The 21,539-nt window shown below is 41.2% G+C and overlaps 1 pseudogene; it reads right to left on the reverse strand.

Moving 5' to 3' along the window:
- Positions 1 to 21,539, reverse strand: part of LOC133621990 (plexin-C1-like) — a 52,379-nt pseudogene that overhangs the window by 21,518 nt on the left and 9,322 nt on the right.

Genomic DNA, 21,539 nt, shown 5'->3' on the forward strand with positions numbered 1-21,539 from the left:
AAGTTACATTTCAAATAAATATTATTATTCTCCTGCGCCTTATTTTCCATATGTCATGAAAATGTTAATAATTCTCAATATTGACCGATATATTAATAATATTTAAACAATTACTGCATGACAAAAAATCATTTCCATAGTTAAATAAGAATAACAGGGCAAATACATGTTACACAGCCGTTATTTCCTGGCACTAAAACTGCTGAAAAAAAATGTTTTCTTCTCAGGTTTCTCTGTTTACATGTTCACACTTTGCACTGTTTTCATACACTTTAATAAGCATTTCTTACGTATTCCTTATTTTTGCACCTTCATTTTCAGAAGTTATAGTTTAATGCGATTTTTACATTGAGTGTTTTCCAGGTTTGTGTTGACATTTCCTTTCCTTTCTGTCTTGATAGTCGAGGAAGGTTACACTTGAAATAAAAATGTTTACATCCATCCATCCATTTTCTACCGCTTATTCCCTTTTACATTTCATAGATTTTTCTCCTGGTCCATATTTTCCATAGGTCAAAAAAATATCACTAATCATTAGTGACGGGTTGATGAGGCGTCATGAAGCGTTTCGACACATTGCAAAACTGTATTGATACTGTGTCGATACTGTGTCACTAAATACTGACATCTGCTGGACATTAAAAATCCCTACAGGCAACCTATGGACCGACTCAACTGACACTGATTTTATGCTCTAGTACAGGGGTCACCAACCTTTTTGAAACCAAAAACTACTTCTTGGGTACTGATTAATGCGAAGGGCTACCAGTTTGATACACACTTAAATAAATAAATATATTGTCATTTGTAAGTTACACGTAAGTGTGATTTAAACAAGAATAGCTAAATAAATAAATGTATATATATATAAAAAAATGGGTATTTCTGTCTGTCATTCCGTCGTACATTTTTTTTTTCCTTTTACGGAAGGTTTTTTGTAGAGAATAAATGATGAAAAAAACACTTAATTGAACGGTTTAAAAGAGGGGAAAACACGAAAAAAATTAAAATAAAATTTTGAAACATAGTTTATCTTCAATTTCGACTCTTTAAATTTCAAAATTCAACCGACAAAAAGAAGAGAAAAACTAGCTAATTTGAATCTTTTTGAAAAAATTAAAAAAATAATTTATGGAACATCATTAGTAATTTTTCCTGATTAAGATACATTTTAGAATTTTGATGACATGTTTTAAATTGGTTAAAATCCAATCTGCACTTTGTTAGAATATTTAACAAATTGGACCAAGCTATATTTCTAACAAAGACAAATCAGTATTTCTTCTAGATTTTCCAGAACAAAATTTTTAAAAGAAATTCAAATCTAGAATCATTTTAGAATTTTGATGACATGTTTTGAATTGGTTAAAATCCAATCTGCACTTTGTTAGAATATTTAACAAATTGGACCAAGCTATATTTCTAACAAAGACAAATCAGTATTTCTTCTAGATTTTCCAGAACAAAATTTTTAAAAGAAATTCAAAATACTTTGAAATAAGATTTAAATTTGATTGTACAGATTTTCTAGATTTGCCAGAATAATTTTTTTGAATTTTAATCATAGTAAGTTTGAAGAAATATTTCACAAATATTCTTCATCGAAAAACCAGAAGCTAAAATATTTATTATTCTTTACAATAAAAAAAATTTTTTTTACTTGAACATTGATTTAAATTGTCAGGAAAGAAGAGGAAGAAATTTAAAAGGTAATAAGGTATATTTGTTTAAAAATCCTAAAATCATTTTTAAGGTTGTATTTTTTCTCTAAAATTGTATTTCTAAAAGTAATAAGAAGCAAAGTAGAAAATAAATGAATTTATTTAAACAAGTGAAGACCCATCCATCAATCCATTTTCTACCGCTTATTCCAAGTGAAGACCAAGTCTTTAAAATATTTTCTTGGATTTTCAAATTCTATTTGAGTTTTGTCTCTTCTAGAATTACAAATGTCGAGCAAAGCGAGACCAGCTTGCTAGTAAATAAATAAAATTAAAAAAATAGAGGCAGCTCACTGGTTAGTGCTGCTCTTTGAGCTATTTTTAGAACAGGCCAGCGGGCTACTGATCTGGTCCTTACGGGCTACCTGGTGACCGCGGGCACCGCGTTGGTGACCCCTGCCCTAGTATATACAATAATATAAACCAAGTCATTGTATTTCATTTAGTATTATTTCATATCTTCATTTAAATAAAAATATATTTTTATCTTTTTTAGATACAGTCAATAAATAATGTGAACATGTATCATAACATGGAAATCTAAGAGAACGTGTTGTGGATGATTGTGGACTGGAAATTGTTTTAATTTTATTTTTTTACACATTTTTATTAAAAAAAAAAAAGTTTTTCCGACGTATTACATTTTAGACAATTTTTCTTAGTTATTATTTCTCCGGCTGTAAAAAAAGACCCGCTCACAGGGCACAGAGGAGGCGTCAGTGCGACACAGTTCGCGTATCGGTCACGTGACCAAAACAGCTCATGATCGGTCACGTGACTTTCTAAAAGCGGTACGCGCACCAACACAGGGTTTTGCTCTATGAGCTCGACGCCTGCGCCGATGCATCGGTGTTGCCGGACCCATCACTACTAATCATCGATATTAAACACGTGTATCGTGACACAGTTTTCAGCCATGAACATTGCAATGTCATAAGGCATGAAATATCATTGGGACATGCTTTCATTTGACATGACACATTGTGAAGTGCACCAAAGTCTCTTACTTGAGAGCTTCTGTCGGTGAAGAGGCTGACTTCCTGCTGGGTGTGACTGTGCAGAACGCCGTCGACAAACTCAAAGTTGGATCCGAATAGGGTGATTTTTCTCTTACCACTAAAGAATACAAAACAGCAGCCAATTATTAGTATCGTCAGCATCAAAATAGCTGAATTTGGCCTTGAGACATTCGGAGTTTGTGCAGAAATGGCTAAACAGCCGTAAGAAGAGACATTAAGACTGCCATGGTAACAATGGTGTGTGTTCTGGCAATGCTTACTTAATGGGGACATGGCTCTGTTTACACAGTCACCTTTAGGGGACCTCTGACGGTATGGGGACAAAAAAACAGGTACCCTAAAGGGAAACCTTTAATTTAATTTAATTTAATTTAAACTATTTTTTTAAATGGTTCTCAGTAGTCACATACAAATTTTTGTGAAATATGCTAAGTTTTTTAAATTTGGTGCCCATGAACCATATTAACTCTTTCCCCCCAGGGTCCCCAGTAAGAATGATCAGCACATTACTTCATCAATCCAGAGATTTAAAGATGTGTATGAGGTAACTGGGCAGTGGAAATTTTACACCATTTTTTTTAATGCCTCCACAACCTGTAGAAAGGCTGGTCCCCACAAGTCATGATCAAAAACTTGGTCCCCATTCCAAATGATAACGTGTGTGTGTGTGTGTGTGTGTGTGTGTGTGTGTGTGTGTGTGTGTGTGTGTGTGTGTGTGTGTGTGTGTGTGTGTGTGTGTGTGTGTGTGTGTGTGTGTGTACTAGAGATGCGCGGATAGGCAATTATTTCATCCGCAACCGCATCACAAAAGTCGTCAACCATCCGCCATCCACCCGAACCAACATTTTATCAAAACCACACCCGCCCGCACCCGCCCGTTGTTATATATCTAATATAGACGATGCAAGGCATGAGTGAGGTTATAAAGCTTTTGCCTGTTAAAGAAAGGAGACTGATCCAATGCAGCGGAGACATTCAATGTGTGCCACGCATTAATATAGCTTGGCCACGCATTAGTGGCTAAGAGATATTAATGCGTGATAATATTATTTATCATTATTATAATATTATTGTCATTTCCATTAAGAAAGTGTTGACTATTGTTGCCAATGCCCTCAGATCAGGAGTGCGTTCCTCACACTTTGTGTGCGCAGTTGCAGCAAGCAGAACGAGGCTTTTAAGAAGTTAAAAAAATGTTTTAGAAAGACTAGGCCTATATTTTCGTTAGGTAAAAAAAAATGTTCTGAATTTATTTCAATGAATATTAACTTGTTAACGTTATAATGCTCAAATAGGGACGAGAGCGGGGTGCACAGTGAAGCAGTGAACAATTTTGCGACAAAGATGAACCTTTATTGATTGATCTGCAGCCATGACAAAATATCAGACAATCTCCATTGTCAATAAAGATAAACACATAGCCTATGTTGTAGGCATAGGCATAGGCTCATACGTTTTTAAGTTGAAATAAAAAAAATAAATAAAAAATGTGCCTCATAAGCCTTAGGCTGTCAATCACGCGCACAAACTTAAATTATACAATAACATACCGTATGTATGTCATCCCTATTTAAACAAAAATGAATTAAATAAATAATAATAATGAATTGCCTGCAACTTATTGGCCAAGGCAAATAGCTGAAGGGGGGAAATCAAACCCATCAGACTGCACTTTATCATCAAACTTGAATCATAATGAAAATAGACGGTCGCGACAAACAAAGCAGGCTAAATATCCTTACATTGTCGCCAATCGGAGATGCGTTTCACTTGAAAGCGAGGCCAAATAATTATTCACACATAGTAGTATATCTCCAATAGAAAAAAAACACAATAAACAACGCAATTGCCTTAATTCCTTTGCATTGTAGTGCGCCCAATCAACACGTAACCATCAAAATTATTTAGCTGACCGAACTCAATATAGGTTAGACATGGGCTTATTTGGTATAGCCTATAGGTAACGTAGACTAATTCGTTTAACATATCCAACCGTATGTCTACTTACTTTTTTTTTTTGTTAGCACTATGCAGGAATAGAATGAAATCTACTGTGTCAGGATTCATGCGAGAGCGCCTGGCCTCTAAAATGCGCCCTGCTGCACTGAAGGAGCGCTCACTTGCGCCACTTGTTGCTGGGACGCGGTGCCATCTTTTTCTTTTTTCTTCTACTGTTGTATTGTGTTGTGCTGCAGTGCCTGATGAATAATTGACTGTTTCAAAGAGTGCTGCTCGTTTTTCGTATGTGGGTAACAACATTTAACTGCCCTCATCTATTTAAAATCTATTTTTACCCGCCCGACCCGCGGTTTATCCGCGGACTCCGCGGTTGTGTCCGCAAACCGCGCATCTCTAGTGTGTACTCTTTTCCAAATAACTTTTTCCTGTGTTATCGTGATCATAACCAACTAACTTGAGGCAAATCCACAAAATGATGAAGTTGTCATGAGGGCGGTTTCTCCTGCTCTTTTTCCTCTTGTTTTTCTACTCCCCTCCCCTCTTGTGTCTGTAATAGAGATGCGCGGATAGGCAATTATTTCATCCGCAACCGCATCAGAAAGTCGTCAACCATCCGCCATCCACCCGATCTAACATTTGATCAAAACCGCACCCGCCCGCACCCGCCCGTTGTTATATATCTAATATAGACGATGCAAGGCATTAGTGAGGTTATAAAGCTTTTGCCTGTTAAAGAAAGGAGACTGATCCAATGCAGCACAGACATTCGCGTGCCACGCTGTCACGACCCAGACGCACACCAGTGCGCAATCATATGGGAGCCGCGCTGAGCGCACCTCCAAGCGCGTCTCGCTGCCGGCGACGGCCGGGTATGGGCCCGACGCTCCAGCGCCATCCATTTTCAGGGCTAGTTGATTCGGCAGGTGGGTTGTTACACACTCCTTAGAGGGTTCCAACTTCCATGGCCACCGTCCTGCTGTCTATATCAACCAGGGTGAGCCCCACCCCTTTCGTGAGCGCACTGCGCGCGGAGTGACCCCTGTTACGCGCCCCCGGCAACAGGGGTGGCGGGCAGGTAAGCTGCGCGGGCGGAGCGCGCGGAGTGACCCCTGTTACGAGCCCCGGGCCACGGGGGTGGCGGGCAGGTAAGCTGCTTACCTGCTGCGCGTGACGCCGGCCGCGGCGAAGGCGGACGAGGCGGGGTGTCGGTGCGGTGGGCGCGGTGGTGACCCTGGACGTGCGTCGGGCCCTTCTCGCGGATCGCCTCAGCTACGGCTCCCGGTGGGGCCCTCTCGGGGGAAGGGGCCTCGGTCCCGGACCCCGGCGAGGCGTCCCTTCTCCGCTCCGTAAAAGTGTCCATCTCTTTTCTTTTCTTTTCTTCTGTTGTGGCATATGCAGCAGGTGCCTGCTCGTTTTTCGTATGTGGGTAACAACATTTAACTATGTATATATATTTCCGAATTGGTTTAACTGCCACCCGCCTGAATCTATTTAAAATCTAATTTTTTTTAATTTCAACCGCCCGACCCGACCCGACCCGCGGATAAAATCTAATTTTTTTTAATTTCATCCGCCCGATCCGCGGATAATCCGCGTACTGCGCGGTTGTGCCCGCAAACCGCGCATCTCTAGTCTGTAAGTCTCTACCCTGTCATTAGTTTCAGGTGTGCTGACAGTCATCTGAGCCCACCTGTCTCCAATCAACCACCTGATTTAAACCCTGGATCTCCACTCAGCGGGTGCCAGTTTGTCCGTTGGCTGGGGTAGAGTTTAGTCTGAGCATACGTACTTTGTCTTCTTCCCTGGACCTTTTGTAATTTTGTTTTTTTTTAATTCCTCTGGTGGAGGACAGATGTTGACCCGGTTTTCCTGGAGCTGAACTTTTGTTGCAATTGATTTATTTTCTCCAGTGATTTTTTGTTAGTAAAAAGAGACTTTCACGGATCTGCACTTGGATTCTAATTTTTTGAGATCACAATAGAAGTTTCAAGTCAAAAGTGGAAATATGTGATGTGTCATTGTCATGTCTGTGTAATCATGTTTTGTTTTAGTCATGTTTTGTTTAGTTATTGGACTCTTTAGTTTATGGCTTTTCACTCCCTTGTCTTGTTTCCATGATTACCCATTAGTTTAACCTGTTCCACGTTTGGACTCATCGTGCACTCTTGTTTGTCACCATAGCAACCCATTAGTTTTCACCTGTCACGTCACGCACCTGTTTCACGTTTTGAGTCACGCACCTGTTTTCGTTAATCATGTCTGTAGTATTTAAGTTCATTGTTTTCAGTTTGTCTTGTTGGTGACATCTGTCATGACTAGGACTGTGGCGACATCATACCCCTGTCACACTCTGTTTACCTCTGCGTACTTCATGTCCTGTCCAAGTAAGTTTTTTCGATTCATGCCACAGTTAGCGACTTTTGTTCATGTCCTTAGTTTTTTTGCCCACGTGCAAGTATTGGTTTCATTTGTCAAGTTTGTACTTCCACCTTGTGCGCGCCTTTAGTTTGTTCTTTTTGTTATAGTAAAATTAAATATGTCTTCACCTTCATGCCATGTCTGGTCCAAATGTTCATTTGCACCACGGAAGAACAAACCACGCCACAGTCCTAGTCATGACAGATGTCACCAGCAAGACAAACTGAAAACAATGAACTTAAATACTACAGACATGATTAACGAAAACAGGTGCGTGACTCAAAACGTGAAACAGGTGCGTGACGTGACAGGTGAAAACTAATGGGTTGCTATGGTGACAAACAAGAGTGCACAATGAGTCCAAACGTGGAACAGGTGAAACTAATGGTAATCATGGAAACAAGACAAGGGAGTGAAAAGCCAGAAACTAAAGAGTCCAATAACTAAACTAAACATGACTAAAACAAAACATGATTACACAGACATGACAGTCATATTGTAACTGCATGCATGTTTAAAATAGACCTAAACCACAACCACAAAGTGTAACTATTTACTTGGTATCAGATGGATACCAGAGCTTGAGTAAGAGAGAGACTTACACACAGTTACTTACCTGCTCCAGGTGGTGTTTGGTGTCACAGCAGTGCAGGACGGGGAGGACACATAGGTGAGTGTGCTGTTGCCATGGCAACTAGCGTCTGGGAGGACGGCGCACAGACCAACTGTCCATTTGCCTTCATTGGCGGGAATGTGGAAGAGCAACTCCTGACCCGTGTTGTCCCACACGGGAGACCTGCAATGAATTCAGTTCAGTAGTTTGGAACTACAGGCTTGTGATGAATTATGTGCAGGGTGTTTCCAACAAATGTTGTGATGGATAAAAGTGTACATTTGAACACAAACAATGAAGAGAAGGCTCACTCCTGTGGTGTGCAGTCCATGCCGGTCTGGACCCTCACTCCGACCACCTGACCCAGGTTGTAGCCAGACATAACGGCGCGGTTGTGGCCGTAGAAAGACACAACGCTGGGGGTGACGGAGGAGATCTAACAAAAAGAATGTTAGGTGTTGTCTTCTACTCAGTTCAGGCAATGTTGAAGAGTTGTGACTCACTGAAAGCATCGTTGCTGACTGGATTGTTTGGCAAACTCTGTCCTGTGGGAAGAACTGAATGTCACTTTATGTATGAATACGACACATCCACCATTATGTTTGTTTTTTAGGGCTGATAGCAACGAATAGGCCGATAAGCGATATTTAGAGCCGATACTATTTTTCAGTAAAAGCTATTTAAACATGAATATTATGTCAATAAACTAAGGGTGTAATTGTACGTGTATTTGTATTGAACCGTTTCGGTACGGGGGGGTTCAGTTCGGTTCAGAGGTGTACCAAACGAGTTTCCACAGGAACATATTAAGTAGCGCACTGCACGGACGGACATAAGTAGCGTACCGCACGTTGTGTAAACAATGCACACCGAGGCACAACACACGGCATGCTGGAGTAACGCAGGTGTCAAATACATACTTTTGCAGAGACTATTAAGCTCTTGCTATCTATTACTTTTTGTCACGTGACCACCGCGGTCCAATCAGCTGTGCTTATAAGCCGGTAGCAGGAAGTGGCCAGTAGACAGGACATGATGGGAGACAGATTGTATTTCTGCTCGAGGTAGGTTTTTATTCTCGTTTTCACCCGAAATATTGTGCTGACGGGATTCTAAACTAAATGCCCATTTGTTAACTTTATAGAGCCGATTACCAGCCACAGATTTTTTGTGTGACTGTAGAAGTGAAGTTGGTGAGACCATGTTTATGAAAATATATTAGTCTTTCTTCCATTGTTTCATTACAACAGTCTCTGTGGCATATTTCACAATGGTCCATATACAAGGTCTATGACTTGAACCAATGATGACTATTGTGTGTGGAATGCACTTTTGAATGTGTTTGATGGAACAGCTTGGATGATTCCTTAAAATGTTCCAGTTCCATTCACACATTTAAAAAACACTTTAAGACCAATGTCTTGAAAAAATATATCACTCTTGAATCAACACAGTAGTTAATACTATGATCAATGATAAATGATAAATGGGTTGTACTTGTATAGCGCTTTTCTACCTTCAAGGTACTCAAAGCGCTTTGACACTACTTCCACATTTACCCATTCACACACACATTCACACACTGATGGAGGGAGCTGCCATGCAAGGCGCTAACCAGCACCCATCAGGAGCAAGGGTGAAGTGTCTTGCTCAGGACACAACGGACATGACGAGGTTGGTACTAGGTGGGGATTGAACCAGGGACCCTCGGGTCGCGCACGGCCACTCTTCCACTGCGCCACACCGTCCCAATGTTAATTAAAAACTAAATGTGGGATATATATAGTAATGGAAGTATAATTGTTTGTATATAGTATATAATTGGTGCAAAGGTTTAACGTGTACAAGGATATTTCACATGCCTTTACTGTGTATATAATTGAACTGTGTTTATGTTGTGTATAATGTGTATTTATAATATGTTGTACAAAGGACATTTCCTAAGTTTCGGAAGTTCATCTTGTACTTGACATTGTTTATAGGATTAGGCGCAATAAGTGTTCAACTTCAGCCTAAACCCTTTCGGTCTGCAACATTTTCATTTTCAATCTATGAATGTACAACTGTTTGTTTATCTTGTTGACCATTGACCGAAGAATAATAATAAACTAAATAATAAGCACGTTTAGTGCACTGACCGAATTGTATAGGTCATATTTATGTTGCTAAAGGTTATTTTAGCACTTTATTGCATATTGTGATTCTGACATGTATGTTGATTTATATTGTACAATATTGAGGAAAAAACTAGAACCTGTTCTGAATACTTTATAATGCAATTAGTGTTATTTAATGAAGATATTTGATTTGTGTACACATTGATTTATAAGGATGGTCCTGGTTCTTACACAGGCCAGGCTTCTCTTTATGATGGCGAGCTAAGGAAAAAAAGCATCTAGTCCAAGGATCGTTCTTGGGAGATTCCAGCCAGGAACCCCACCACCTGTTCTGTCTGGGCTGGTAGGAGGCCCTCGAGCCAACCCTCTACACATTTTCAGCCTTAACCGCAGCACATGGACTGCACTGCTTTACTCTACAAAACCTTTCTCCAAGAACTTTCTCCAAGAACTGCATTATCTGAGCTGAGATTTAAACAAGATCCAGAGACACTAAATAATTGAATTGGAACACACACAGAGCTATTTCTATTTTTGGGCAGAATTATTATAGGGTTCCCAACGTTAAAAGGATAAAGCCATTGCTTCCAAATTTGGTAAATAAATAACCAAAACATTTATATTTTGTTGTTTTCTTACTGTACCGAAAAAGAACCGAACCGTGACCTCTAAACCGAGGTACGTACCGAACCAACATTTTTGTGTACCGTTACACCCTTACAATAAACAGATGGACTTAACCTTATTTTTTCAGAAAAGTCGCGACATAATGTTTTACGTGGCGCTAATGTTGTGTTTAATTTAGCAACAAAAAACTTCAAACACCTTTATTACGTGTCTAAGAGGAGCATCAATATTTGCATTTCAAAATAAGGCCAAATTTCCTGGGAAAATTGGTCAAAATACAGCATTTAAATCAGAATAACTCACTATCTACTCCAGGCCTGGGCAATTATTTTGACTCAGGGGCCAAATTTAGAGCAAAGAAAATGTGTTTGGGGGCCAATATATCTATTCTTAGGAAAACTAATACAAAACCTCACAATAAAGTCTGATTGAATGCTAAAAATGTTATAACAGACCGCCTTAAAAACGGAATGTAATTTAAAATGTTTCTATGAACGATAAAACCCTGAATATTGAGAACATATGAACGTCACACCCCCTCTCAATCGACATATTTTACAATCAAGCCAAATACAACAAAAACGCAACAAACACAGCTAAATATGAACGCGAAGTGTAAAAATAAACCCACCTACAATCTGATATATCTGATACATCACTAAGCTTTAGAACTTTCTTGTAAAAATCTCCTTCCGCGTCTGTCCCTGACACCCACATTTCAGGCTCTGGAAACACTCTGTGGAAACGCTCCCCACCCACACTGCTTGGTGCCTCATCTGACCTGCTGTGACGTAGATTACCTTAGTAACTAATAGGGTAGTATGGTATACGGGTATTAGTATAGTACCGCGATACTAGTGAATCATATTCGGTACCATACCGCCTCTGAAAAGTACCGGTCCGCCGCACCCTAAGATTTTTTTGTTAAAATAATGCCAATAATGCCATTTTTCTGGTCCCCTTTATTTAGAAAAGTATCGAAAAGTACCGAAAAGTATCTAAATAATATTGGTATCAGGACAACACTAGTCACTAAAATATCATGCAAAAGCGCAGATTCCAACCATTGAAGTACGTTGTATAGTTCAAGACTTACGGTCATTAGAAAACATCACTGCACATCATAATGGCAGCTACACTTTCCATCTTAAAGATCTAAAAAAAATATTTGGGAATGTCAGGCGGGCCACGTTGAAAAGCTGAACGGGCCGCATGTGGCCCCCGGGCCTTCATTTGCCCAGGTCTGATCTACTCTGTGTTATAGCACTTTATTACATTTCAGGGTTTACTCAAAAGGAACCCTGAACATTGGGAATATTTAAATAAAAACAATTCTGAGCTCCTTCACAGATTATAGTTGAGACATTTTTCATGCTGGCTGACCTGAATGTTACAGAAAGTACGAGAATGCGTGAGTTGCTGCCTGCTCTTATTTACTTATACAATAATCTTGTCAGAATAATTGTATGTAAATTATCACAAAACTTTCTGCTCCCATGAGTTCCCGGCGAGCAGACAAAAGCTGTCTTTGATCTTACCAAGGCTTGTAAAATTCCACTGTGTACGATGGGAAGCGGCATGAAGGTGTCGGTTTCTTTGATCTATTGTGATCCACAGGAAGATCTTGTCTTGACCCGAGATCTACTAGCGGAGATGAAGCAGGACCTGACGCAAGCTCCAGGCATCTTTTCTTTGAACTGTTTTGTGACCGAGTGCAACAGCTTTTTACGACCCCATCTCCCCTTAGAAACAGCTGTTGCTATGAAATCAGGGACAGTCCAAATAAAAGAGGGGGCGTGCAACCATTTCGACAGAGCGTGGTGGAAGACTGTACAAGAGTACAGCCCAGACGTTTCTCCTCATGAGCCAAATTTAATCCTGTCTCTGTTTAATTCCTTGCTTCTTGTCTGTTTAATAGATGTCATCAGGGTTTGAACCTGACAAATCTCCTGTTTGTAAATTATTTACACAAAGTTTGGATTTTTTTCAGGGATATCTTTTCTGTCGTCTTCATGCCCATCGAATCTGTTGCGTTATTTGACTCAATCACGGAACAAAAAACTCGCTTAAATAGCTAAATACAACCAAAACGAGGCCGGCAGGACGCCAGGAAAGAAGGACAAAAACTGGACGTCTCTGCAAAATGTTAAACTTCTGACGGGTAAGCAGAGGAGACGCACTCTAGGCCACCGGCGCTGCGAGGAGAGAAAGGGGGCGTGGCCTCGTGAGTGCTGCAGTGATAGAATAGAATTCTCACAAGAATTCAAAATAAATCCCTTGTCAAAAATCTAAACATATTTGAGAGAATTATTGAGTAATTTTTGTTTATGAATGAATAAACAAAAATGGGGGGATATTTCTCATGCAGGGCAAATGGGGGTGGTCCTTGAGCAGTATTTATTACTATCTACTTTGTAGTTCTGTTAAAAAAATAAAAACAAAAAGTCCAATTGTCAAAATGCCAAATATGGGTGCCAATAATCAGTGGACCTGTAATGAATACTAATGAACTTTGTAGCAGCCAATCAGACTGCAGATCAGTGTTGCTGCTCAATGCTGTCAATTGATTCATCTTGTTTTCCTCACCCGGACTAGCAGACTCTGTAATTGCCTGTGACCGGGCTCGCTCTAGTCTAGTTAGTCAAGTGTGACTTAAACAGTAGTCTATGTTCCTAGGCAGGATGATGGCGCCTTCCTGGTTAGTGTGAAGGCCGTCTCTCATCAGCAAGTTTGGTTTGCCCCAGAAAGAGGGCCAATTATCAATAAACGTTAGTCCCTGTTGTCTACAGAAGCTAGCCAGCCACTTGTTAAGCGAGACTAATCTGCTATATCTCTCATCATTGCCTCTGTGCATCGGTTGGGGACATCTCTGCGCTGCTGACCCGTCTCCACTCGGGAGGGCTTCCTGCTGGCCCCACTATGGACTGGACTCTCACTATTATGTTGGATCCACTATGGACTGGACTTTCACTGATATGTTGGATCCACTATGGACTGGACTCTCACAATATTATGTCAGACCCACTTGACATCCATTGCTTTCGGTCTCCCCTAGAGGTCCTCTCCAAGGTTTCTCATAGTCATTCACATCGATGTTCCACTGGGGTTAGTTTTTCCTTGCCCTTATGTGGGCTCTGTACCGAGGATGTCGTTGTGGCTTGTGCAGCCCTTTGAGACACTTGTGATTTAGGGCTATATAAATAAACATTGATTGATTGATCCTTTCACAACTAATTTCAGTTTCAACGCGTAAAAAAACCAAGTGGATCCTTACACTCACGACTCCTGCAGTAGCCCAGGAACAGTTGCCATTACTCCAAGCACATCCCACCTCAATGCAGTGCTGGCACCTAACAACCAAACAAAACTTATTTTCAATTCATTCAAATGAAATATGAAATGAACAGTCAGCATAATAAGCCCTTTAGCATTGTTAAAAATGTTTGTGGCAATCAAAATGCAGCTTAACAGCTCTTTATGGCAGTAAAAACATGTAATAAAGGAATAATATCAAAGAATATAAAATGCAATTGTAAATAAAATGACTCAAAAATATATTTAAAAAATGAGTACAAATATTAGCAGTGCATGTGAAATAAAGTAGAATTGGAATGTGAATAAATGGATGACAATGCATATACACTATATTGCCAAAAGTATATGGCCAACCATCCAAATGATGAGAATCAGGTGTCCCTAATCATGTGTTCCTAATCACTTGTCCCGCCCACAGGTGTATAAAATCAAGCACTTAGGCATGGAGACCGTTTCTACAAACATTTGTGAAAGAATGGGCCGCTTTCAGTGATTTCCAGCATTGAACTGTCATAGGATGCCGCCTGTGCAACAAATCCCGTCGTGACATTTCCTCGCTCCTAAATATACCAAAGTCAACTGTGGGCTTTATTATAAGAAAAGTGAAGAGTTTGGGAACAACAGCAACTCAACCACCAGGTAGTAGGCCACGTAAACTGACAGAGAGGTCAGCATAGTGCTAAGACTTTCTGCACAGTCAGTTGCTACAGAGCTCCCAACTTCATGTGACCTTCCAATTAGCCCACGTACAGTATGCAGAGAGCTTCATGGAATGTCTTTCCATGGCCGAGCAGCTGCATCTAAGCCATACGTCACCAAGTCCAATGCAAAGTGTGGGATGCAGTGGTGTAAAGCACGTCGCCACTGGACTCTAGAGCAGTGGAGACGCCTTCTCTGGACTGATGAATCACACTTTTCCATCTGGCAATCTGATGGACCAGTCTGGGTTTGGAGGTTGCCAGGAGAACCGTACATTTCGGACTGCATTGTGCCGAGTGTGAAATTTGGTGGAGGAGGAATTATGGTGTGGGGTTGATTTTCAAGAGTTGGGCTTGGCCCCTTAGTTCCAGTGAAAGGAACTTTGAATGCTCCAGGATACCAAAACATTTTGGACAATTCCATGCCCCCAACCTTGTGGGAACAGTTTGGAGCGGGCCCCTTCCTCTTCCAACATGACTGTGCACCAGTGCACAAAGCAAGGTCCATAAAGACATGGATGACAAGAGTCTGGTGTGGATGAACTTGACTGGCCTGCGCAGAGTCCTGACTGATAGAACACTTTTGAGATGAATTAGAATGGAGACTGAGAGCCAGGCCTTCAGTGTGTGACCTCACCAATGCGCTTGTGGAAGAATGGTGGAAAAATTCCTATAAACACACTCCGCAACCTTGTGGACAGCCCTTTCCAGAAGAGTTGAAGCTGTAATAGCTGCAAAAGGTGCACCCACATCATTTGAAGCGTATGGGTTAGGAATGGGATGGCACTTCAAGTTCACATGTGAGTCAAGGCAGGTGGCCAAATACTTTTGGCAATATAGTGTCTCCAGTACTCGTCTTTTAAAGATTAGCAAACCCAAGACAAAAGCATCCATGTTATCAGTGCATTCTTATGTTGGTGTGCCATTTGTCCTCACAGAGCAGCGGTGGGCGAGCCCTTGATGTCGGAGCAGGTCATGATCTTTAATGTTTCCGACAAGCGCATTGAGCCCAGTTTGACTTTCAATGCGACGCTCATTCCTGTGAATGTAAGAAGACACAGGTAACGGTGCAGAATACACAACCACACTGCCAGTCCAGTACGTCTATGAAAAGCGGCTCACCTTGGCTGGGTATCGTGCCCTTTGAGAGAATGCATTTGCACTCTGGGAACTTTGGAGGAAGGCCTTCCCTTTCGCACATCTCGCAAGAATTTGCCAGGAAATTACAGGCGAAGTTTGAGCTTGTGTTTGGATCCACAGCGACGTTTGCGTGAACATTTAGACTGAGCTGAAGAAGGTGAGGATAGCAGAGTTACAAAAGGCTAGATCTAAAAAGATATATAAAATGTGTGCGGGTAGTAAGCCCTAGTGGGACTAGGATCACATTCTTTTAGATCTGTAGATTTTAGGGGACGGCGCGTCAGGGTTGGCAGAGTGGCCGTGCAAGCAACCTGATGGTTCCTGGTTCGATCCCCAGCTTCTACCAACCCAGTCACGTCCGTCGTGTCCTTGAGCAAGACACTTCACCCTTGCTCCTGATGGGTCGTGGTTAGCGCCTTGCATGGCAGCTCCTGCCATCAGTGTGTGAATGTGTGTGTGAATGGGTGATCTATAGTTATATTTTGATAAAGACGGGGAAAACGCGCTACTCGCAAACAGCGCGTGCAACAACAACAATAAACATGGCGGTAGACCAAAGTTAAATCATGATATACAACATTACCCTTACAAAAACGATACATACAAACCCCGTTTCGGTATGAGTTGGGAAATTGTGTTAGATGTAAATATAAACGGAATACAATGATTTGCAAATCATTTTAAACCCATATTCAGTTGAATATGCTACAAAGACAACATATTTGATGTTCAAACTGATAAACTTTTTTTTTTTTTTGCAAATAATAATTAACTAAAAATACGTGCCAAAGTAGTTGGGAAAGGGCATGTTCACCACTGTGTTACATCACCTTTCCTTTTAACAACACTCAATAAACGATTGGGAACTGAAGAAACTCATTGTTGAAGCTTTGAAAGTGGAATTCTTTCCCATTCTTGTTTAATGTAGAGCTTCAGTCGTTCAACAGTCCGGGATCTCCGCTGTCGTATTTTACGCTTCATAATGCGCCACACATTTTCGATGGGAGACAGGTCTGGACTGCAGGCGGGCCAGGAAAGTACCCGCACTCTTTTTTTACGAAGCCACGCTGTTGTAACACGTGCTGAATGTGGCTTGGCATTGTCTTGCTGAAATAAGCAGGGGCGTCCATGAAAAAGACGGCGCTTAGATGGCAGCATATGTTGTTCCAAAACCTGTATGTACCTTTCAACATTAATGGTGCCTTCACAGTTACCCATGTCTTGGGCACTAATACACCCCCATACCATCACACATGCTGGCTTTTGAACTTTGGATGGTTCGCTTCCCTTTTGGTCCGGATGACACGATGTCGAATATTTCCAAAAATAATTTGAAATGTGGACTCGTCAGACCACAGAACACTTTTCCACTTTGCATGAGTCCATCTTAGATGATCTCGGGCCCAGAGAAGCCGGCGGCGTTTCTGGGTGTTGTTGATAAATGTCTTTCGCTTTGCATAGTAGAGCTTTAACTTGCACTTACAGATGTAGCGACCAACTGTATTTAGTGACAGTGGTTTTCTGAAGTGTTACTGAGCCCATGTGGTGATATCCTTTAGAGATTGATGTCGGTTTTTGATACAGTGCCGTCTGAGGGATCGAAGGTCACGGTCATTCAATGTTGGTTTCCGGCCATGCCGCTTACGTGGAGTGATTTCTCCAGATTCTCTGAACCTTTTGACGATATTATGGACTGTAGATGTTGAAATCCCTAAATTTCTTTGACTATTTGCTCACGCAGTTGTGGACAAAGGGGTGTACCTCGCCCCATCCTTTCTTGTGAAAGACTGAGCATTTTTTGGGAAGCTGTTTTTATACCCAATCATAGCACCCACCTGTTCCCAATTAGCCTGCACACCTGTGGGATGTTCCAAATAAGTGTTTGATGAGTATTCCTCAACTTTATCAGTATTTATTGCCACCTTTCCCAACTTCTTTGTCACTTGTTGCTGCCATCAAATTCTAAAGTTAAGGATTATTTGCAACAAAAGAAAATGTTTATCAGTTTGAACATCAAATATGTTGTCTTTGTAGCATATTCAACTGAATACGGGTTGAAAATGATTTGCAAATTATTGTATTCCGTTTATATTTACATCTAACACAATTTCCCAACTCATATGGAAACAGGGTTTATATTTACCCGAGAGAGTTTTAAATCCAATGTCCTTGACCCAGACACATAGAAAGAAGTTGTAGACCTCCATGCTTTTACAAGTTTCATCTGTTTTGTCGTGTAGAATGATGTCTGGAGCACAATAGTTCCATATGTCTGAGAATGCAACCGACGTATAATAATTGATTTATGAATATTAATCCTCCTTTGTGCAGTCATGTCCGTTCCCAATTAACTGTGGTAAACGAAGGACGACTGTACACTAACTCTGCACTTATCCACCGTAAGAGACGCCATATATCACAAACAACAAGGTAACATTAAGTAGTGGGACAGGAGCATCACACATGTTAGCATGTGTGATGCTAAAGTGCTAACATTACACTCACATTTTAATAGCAACATCAGGCTATTCACTGTAGAAAAACTTAATGATGAAAACATACAGCTCCCACATCTGTAGCTGGCTATAACACAGCAGAGCTTCGGTCTTTATTTTAGGATGTGTAGTGAAGCCTGTTATTTTACACAACTATACTGTACACTAGGGATATTCAATTAAATTTTTTGGGGGGAGGGGGCACATTTCTAGAAAGTGAAGGACCGGGGTGCCGGACTTATACCTTCACTTTTAGTCTTATTTTGTATATTCCGGAGAACCAGCGTCCTCTACAGTAGACATTTGATTTTGGTGTATTTATTTTGTCAGAGTTACAGGAGCCCTCAGCTGTTTGTTTGTTTTTTAAATCACTGTTATTGATGTTAATAACCTTATTATTATTGATATTGGTTTGGAGTTGGGATCGTTCTCTCCAGTATTATTTTATTAAACTGATTAATATTTTGCGTGGGGTTTTGTAAATAAAGAGTTACAGGAGCGGTCTGCGGTTTTTAAAGACCTTCTGCAAAAAAAATGTAACTGAAATCGCGGGCCACCAGTCGAATAGCCCAAATGATGAAAAAGAGAGGACCTAAGATGGAACCTTGAGGAACACCACTAGTATAACTAAAGACGTTGAACAAATGACTACTGACTGCATGTGAAATAAACAAACATCTTAGTTACATAAATCACATTATGAAAAATAGAGGACCTAAGATAGAACCTTGAGGAACACCACTAGTATAACTGAAGACACTGAACAAATGACTACTGACTGCATGTGAAATAAACAAACATCTTAGTTACATAAATCACATTATGAAAAAGAGAGGACCTAAGATGGAACCTGGAGGAACACCACTAGTATAACTAAAGAAGATTAACAAATGACTACTGACTACATGTGAAGTAAACAAACATCTTAATTACATACATCACATTATGAAAAATAGAGGACCTAAGATGGAACCTTGAGGAACACCACTAGTATAACTAAAGAAGATTAACAAATGACTACTGACTTAATTTAAAGTAAACAAACACCTTAGTTACATAAATCGCATTATGAAAAGGAGAGGACCTAAGATGGAACCTGGAGGAACACCACTAGTATAACTAAAGAAGATTAACAAATGACTACTGACTACATGTGAAGTAAACAAACATCTTAATTACATACATCACATTATGAAAAATAGAGGACCTAAGATGGAACCTTGAGGAACACCACTAGTATAACTAAAGACATTGAACAACTGACTACTGACTGCATGTGAAGTAAACAAACGTCTTAGTTACATAAATCACATTATGAAAAATAGAGGACCTAAGATGGAACCTTGAGGAACACCACTAGTATAACTGAAGACGTTGAACAACTGACTACTGACTGCATGTGAAGTAAACAAACATATTAGTTACATAAATCACATTATGAAAAGGAGAGGACCTAAGATGGAACCTTGAGGAACACCACTAGTATAACTAAAGACATTGAACAACTGACTACTGACTGCATGTGAAGTAAACAAACGTCTTAGTTACATAAATCACATTATGAAAAAGGAGAGGACTTAAAGGGGTACCTTGAGGAACGCCTCAGTAATATAAATGCTAAATTTGGACCCCAGTGTTCTACAGTGTTCAAATTTACAACAGGAGCACTTTAGTGTTTTTAGGAATGTGCTGTAAAGATTTGAACTGACCCCAGGGGGCCGGTAAGGTGTCATTCCCAAACAGCCGTTAATTCCTAATTCTTTTCCCCCCCACATTTGGCAGTTAAAAACAACAAGATCATTAAAAACTATATGTCAAGCTCGTACCCGACCATCACTTTGCTTTTCCACGCTGTAGGAAATCATCTTTGGCTGGTAGTCCTCCACAATGGACAACCAGCTGGAGTTTGGGCATTCATCTTTAAAAGTGCACCTGGCAAGAAAAAAAAAAGGCCATCATGATCACCGTGCTTCTGAGTGACTGGAGGTTGCCTTGATGTGTCCAACCTGTTTTTAGCATGACACCACACACAGCTGGGATCCTGCGCTGACCAGCAGTCCTGCAGTGTTGTGTGGGTGTGGCACTTTGACACACCCACACGCTGCACCTGCAACACAACCACCCTCAAAAACGGCATCGGACTTTTGCATTCATCTCGACATCAATTAGACGCCTACCGTCTTACTGAAGGCTGCGTAAACATGTTGACGCCCCGCATCCAGGTGCATCCTGGGAAATACCTCACTGTCGCCGTCGGTGCGGTGGAGCAGTGTGGGACAAGTGGTGTGATAGTTCTTGTCCACGTTTAGCTGATGACAAGCAGACATGGAAGAATATTCATTATTGGGTGCTGTTCACTAATATTGATGCATAAGTGGCCAATAAAAAACATTTTGTCTTTACCATTAAAGGGGACCTATGATGACCTATAATCTACGTTGAACACACTTCCTTGTGGTCTAGATCAGCGGTTGTCAAGTACCACCTCAGAAAACACTTGGCTCTCCAAGTACCTGTCATGATCCGTTACCCAGGTCATGGCATCATTTATGTTTAGTAGTTTCCTATGTTTTGTTGCTTGGTCAATGTTTGCTATATGCAACAATTACATTTCTCCTAGTTTTTTCTCCCAGCTCAAGTATATTTTTCTACACGCTACTCTTCCTCGCTGTTCACCCTTGGTGACTATTGGTTTTGGCGCTCCACGCTTGTTAGCGTCTGAGTTTTGTTTTGTATTTTTGCCCTGCATTTAAATATTAAAACCCTAATCCCCGCGCCAGCACGTGGTCCGAGGCTGGCCCCCGTGCCAGCATCTGCTCCAAGACTGGCCCCCGCGTCAGCACCCGCTCCACGGTTGGCTCCCGCGCCAGCACCACGGCTAGCAGCACCACGACAGCCTCCTTCGCCTGCTGCTCAAGCTCCAGAGGTGCCTACGTCTTCCTCGCCTCCAACGACGTCTTTCTCGACGACGTCTTCCTCGCCTCAGACGACATCGTTACCACCTCGTCTCCGGTGGGCCGCACCACAACACCGCCCACCTCCTTGTCTCTGGGCTATTCATGGATGCCTTTGGCGCCAACAGCAGCGACGCCCAGGACTTAGGTGCAGGACTCACAGACTGCTGAGGTTCTGGCGCCAGTGTCGTCTGCCTCCTCAACGGCCACAGACATGGCCGTTCTGAGGTCGCTCGCCTCGCCAATTGTGGCGACGTTCAACGCGTCGCCGCCACCTGGCTCATCCTTGGTGGCTTCGGATTGTCCTCCCTCCGCCCTCCCGTGACTTTGAACTTACTCAGTTTTTTGGGGGGGGGGCAGGGGGTTTCTACTTTGGGAGGTCTGGTATCCTTCCCTTAAGGGGGATTTATGTCATGATCCGTTACTTGGGTCATGGCATAATTTATGTTTAGTAGTTTCCTAT

Source organism: Nerophis lumbriciformis, linkage group LG25, assembly GCF_033978685.3.
Source record: "Nerophis lumbriciformis linkage group LG25, RoL_Nlum_v2.1, whole genome shotgun sequence".
In the NCBI taxonomy this organism is placed as follows: Eukaryota; Metazoa; Chordata; class Actinopteri; order Syngnathiformes; family Syngnathidae; genus Nerophis; species Nerophis lumbriciformis.